This window comes from Coregonus clupeaformis, unplaced genomic scaffold (genome assembly GCF_020615455.1).
Source record: "Coregonus clupeaformis isolate EN_2021a unplaced genomic scaffold, ASM2061545v1 scaf0791, whole genome shotgun sequence".
Taxonomy (NCBI): domain Eukaryota; kingdom Metazoa; phylum Chordata; class Actinopteri; order Salmoniformes; family Salmonidae; genus Coregonus; species Coregonus clupeaformis.
In genome coordinates, this window is record NW_025534246.1 from 180,072 (window position 1) to 185,060 (window position 4,989).

The following is a 4,989-nucleotide window of genomic DNA, read 5'->3' on the forward strand; positions in this document are numbered from 1 at the left end:
CTATTCCCTATATAGTGCACTACTTTAGACCAGAGAATGACACCCTATTCCCTATATAGTGCACTACTTTAGACCAGAGAATGGCACCCTATTCCCTATATAGTACACTACTTTAGACCAGAGAATGGCACCCTATTCCCTATATAGTGCACTACTTTAGACCAGAGAATGACACCCTATTGCCTATATAGTGCACTACTTTAGACCAGAGAATGGCACCCTATTCCCTATATAGTGCACTACTTTAGACCAGAGAATGGCACTCTATTCCCTATATAGTGCACTACTTTAGACCAGAGAATGGCACCCTATTCCCTATATAGTGCACTACTTTAGACCAGAGAATGGCACCCTATTCCCTATATAGTGCACTACTTTAGACCAGAGAATGGCACTCTATTCCCTATATAGTGCACTACTTTTGTCCAGAGCCCTAATAGGGTGTTATTTGGGGTGCTTCATGTTCCCTGAGCCACAGAGAGATGGGGGTCCCATGAAGGGCTTCTTGCTGTATATCTTGTGACAGCGTCTGGCTTCACTTGGTCTCTTTATTCAGGACTGTTGTCTCTTTCCTGAAAGACAGTAACAAAGAGCAATTTAAACCCTGTGGGAAGCTGCAGTGCACTGAACCACAGAAGGACTCTGGAATCTCTGGAGTTGATGTTGCTCCTGAACATGTTGCTCCTGAACATGTTGCTCCTGAACATGTTGCTCCTGAACATGTTGCTCCTGAACATGTTGCTCCTGAACATGTTGCTCCTGAACATGCACCTTTTTTTTGTTGTGTTGTTGTTTTGCCGTGTCCCTCTCTCCCTCTCTCACACACCCCCTGAACCTACTCTGCTGAACCTACGCCACACAACCAACTCCACTACCCTACTCTGCTGCCCTACCAATGCCACCACCCAGACGCCACACAACCAACTCCACTACCCCAGTGATGGTAGGCTTTTATAGAGGCTCAGCCCTGAATGGTAAAGGGGCTCCAGGCCCCAGACTCCATGCTGACTGCAGCTTCTTACACATCTGCCAGCCCCCCAGTGGGGTTGGTGCTGTTGGCCGTGTAGCCTGGAAAGTGTTGGCATTATATCCTGGACGGTATTGGTCCAAGCACCGCTGACTGAAGCCGTGCCAGGTTGGCCCTCTGTGGAACGCCAGGCTGGCACCCTGCCCATGGCCCTCTGGACATTGGTTATGAAGTGGCATCTTCACCTTCTGAGCTGCTTGGCATGGGGAAACCCTCTGCAGCATTATGGTACAAGGACAATATATTTTTTTTTTTTTACATTTTAGTCATTTAGCAGACGCTCTTATCCAGAGAGACTTACAGTTAGTGCATACATTTTTTTATTTATTTTATTTTTCATACTGGCCCCCCCGTATGAAAAATGACACCAGAGCAGAGTTCTGGTTTGGCATGGGGAAACCCTCTGCAGCATGATGGTACAAGGACAATGACACCAGAGCAGAGTTCTGGCTTGGCATGGGGAAACCCTCTGCAGCATGATGGTACAAGGACAATGACACCAGAGCAGAGTTCTGGCTTGGCATGGGGAAACCCTCTGCAGCATTATGGTACAAGGACAATGACACCAGAGCAGAGTTCTGGCTTGGCATGGGAAAACCCTCTGCAGCATTATGGTACAAGGACAATGACACCGGAGCAGAGTTCTGGCTTGGCATGGGGAAAACCCTCTGCAGCATGATGGTACAAGGACAATGACACCAGAGCAGAGTTCTGGCTTGGCATGGGGAAACCCTCTGCAGCATGATGGTACAAGGACAATGACACCAGAGCAGAGTTGTGGTTTGGCATGGGGAAACCCTCTGCAGCATGATGGTACAACGACAATGACACCAGAGCAGAGTTCTGGTTTGGCATGGGGGAACCCTCTGCAGCATTATGGTACAAGGACAATGACACCAGAGCAGAGTTCTGGCTTGGCATGGGAAAACCCTCTGCAGCATTATGGTACAAGGACAATGACACCAGAGCAGAGTTCTAGTTTGGCATGGGAAAACCCTCTGCAGCATTATGGTACAAGGACAATGACACCAGAGCAGAGTTCTGGCTTGGCATGGGAAAGACACTCTACACTCTACCTCCAGACGGCGGAATAAGGTCAAAAATAAAGCACATATCTAGTTAAAAAGGAAGCGATGTTTTATCCAGCCCCTGATGCTGCTGAACACTGGCTTGGCACCATGAATCCACTCTGGGCTGGTACTGTTGTCTACAACCTCCTGGTGGTAATATATGGAGGACAAACTACTGACCTCCTGGTGGTAATATATGGAGGACAAACTACTGACCTCCTGGTGGTAATATATGGAGGACAAACTACTGACCTCCTGGTGGTAATATATGGAGGACAAACTACTGACCTCCTGGTGGTAATATATGGAGGACAAACTACTGACCTCCTGGTGGTAATATATGGAGGACAAACTACTGACCTCCTGGTGGTAATATATGGAGGACAAACTACTGACCTCCTGGTGGTAATATATGGAGGACAAACTACTGACCTCCTGGTGGTAATATATGGAGGACAAACTACTGACCTCCTGGTGGTAATATATGGAGGACAAACTAAAGTGAAAAAGGATGGGGGTAGTTTACCACCAGAATAAAGACCTTCGTTCTTGGACCTAGGTTTGAATAAAGACCTTCATTCTTGGACCTAGGTTTGAATAAAGACCTTCATTCTTGGACCTAGGTTTGAATAAAGACATTCATTCTTGGACCTAGGTTTGAATAAAGACCTTCATTCTTGGACCTAGGTTTGAATAAAGACCTTCATTCTTGTACCTAGGTTTGAATAAAGACCTTCATTCTTGGACCTAGGTTTGAATAAAGACCTTCATTCTTGGACCTAGGTTTGAATAAAGACCTTCATTCTTGGACCTAGGTTTGAATAAAGACCTTCAGTCTTGGACCTAGGTTTGAATAAAGACCTTCATTCTTGGACCTAGGTTTGAATAAAGACCTTCATTCTTGGACCTAGTTCTGAATAAAGACCTTCATTCTTGGACCTAGGTTTGAATAAAGACCTTCATTCTTGGAACTAGGTTTGAATAAAGACCTTCATTCTTGGACCTAGGTTTGAATAAATACCTTCATTCTTGGACCTAGGTTTGAATAAAGACCTTCATTCTTGGACCTAGGTTTGAATAAAGACCTTCATTCTTGGACCTAGGTTTGAATAAAGACCTTCATTGTTGGACCTAGGTTTGAATAAAGACCTTCATTCTTGTACCTAGGTTTGAATAAAGACCTTCATTCTTGGACCTAGGTTTGAATAAAGACCTTCATTCTTGGACCTAGTTCTGAATAAAAACTTTCATTCTTGGACCTAGGTTTGAATAAAGACCTTCATTATTGGACCTAGTTTTGAATAAAGACCTTCATTCTTGGACCTAGGTTTGAATAAAGACCTTCATTCTTGGACCCAGGTTTGAATGAAGACCTTCATTCTTGGACCTAGGTTTGAATAAAGACCTTCATTCTTGGACCTAGGTTTGAATAAAGATCTTCATTCTTGGACCTAGGTTTGAATAAAGACCTTCATTCTTGTACCTAGGTTTGAATAAAGACCTTCATTCTTGGACCTAGGTTTGAATAAAGACCTTCATTCTTGGACCTAGGTTTGAATAAAGACCTTCATTCTTGGACCTAGGTTTGAATAAAGACCTTCATTCTTGGACCTAGGTTTGAATAAAGACCTTCCTTCTTGGACATAGGTTTGAATAAAGACCTTCATTCTTGGACCTAGGTTTGAATAAAGACCTTCATTCTTGGGCCTAGGTTTGAATAAAGACCTTCATTCTTGGGCCTAGGTTTGAATAAAGACCTTCAGTCTTGGACCTAGGTTTGAATAAAGACCTTCATTCTTGGACCTAGGTTTGCAGATAATAATGAAAATAGACAGTGGAACAGGACCCATGTTCATTAGGCTGTAGTACCTGGGGTAGTGATGTTGGGGGAACCATGATACCTCATAAGACAAGAGCAGTTCAATGGTCACATTACAAGGTTTCATATCACACTGACCAGACATCAGAACCACATTACAAGGTTTCATATCACACTGACCAGACATCAGAACCACATTACAAGGTTTCATATCATACTGACCAGACATCAGAACCACATTACAAGGTTTCATATCACACTGACCAGGCATCAGAACCACATTACAAGGTTTCATATCATACTGACCAGACATCATGACCACATCAGGTTAGGGTGTCTGCAGCCAGCTGGGAGTGGTTTATCCAATGAAGTCAGAGTTAAATGAATCATCTTCATGTCTCATACTTTATCTCCAACTAAGCTCATACAAGTCCACAGGGTATTCTCCTGTTCTTTCACACTGCAAACATTCAAGAATAATCCACAGTCGAAACAATACAAAGCTTTCTCCCTTCCCCATTTCGGTAAAAGCTGAAGGATAGGGCTGGAGAAATGAAACCACTCTCAAATTCAGAGCTATGGATGTAAGGACTGACCCTCCATGATATCAACATGATAGCTGTAGTAAGGACTGACCCTCCATGATATCAACATGATAGTTGTAGTAAGGACTGACCCTCCATGATATCAACATGATAGCTATAGTAAGGACTGACCCTCCATGATATCAACATGATAGTTATAGTAAGGACTGACCCTCCATGATATCAACATGATAGCTGTAGTAAGGACTGACCCTCCATGATATCAACATGATAGTTGTAGAAAGGACTGACCCTCCATGATATCAACATGATAGTTGTAGTAAGGACTGACCCTCCATGATATCAACATGATAGCTGTAGTAAGGACTGACCCTCCATGATATCAACATGATAGTTGTAGTAAGGACTGACCCTCCATGATATCAACATGATAGCTATAGTAAGGACTGACCCTCCATGATATCAACATGATAGTTGTAGTAAGGACTGACCCTCCATGATATCAACATGATAGTTGTAGTAAGGACT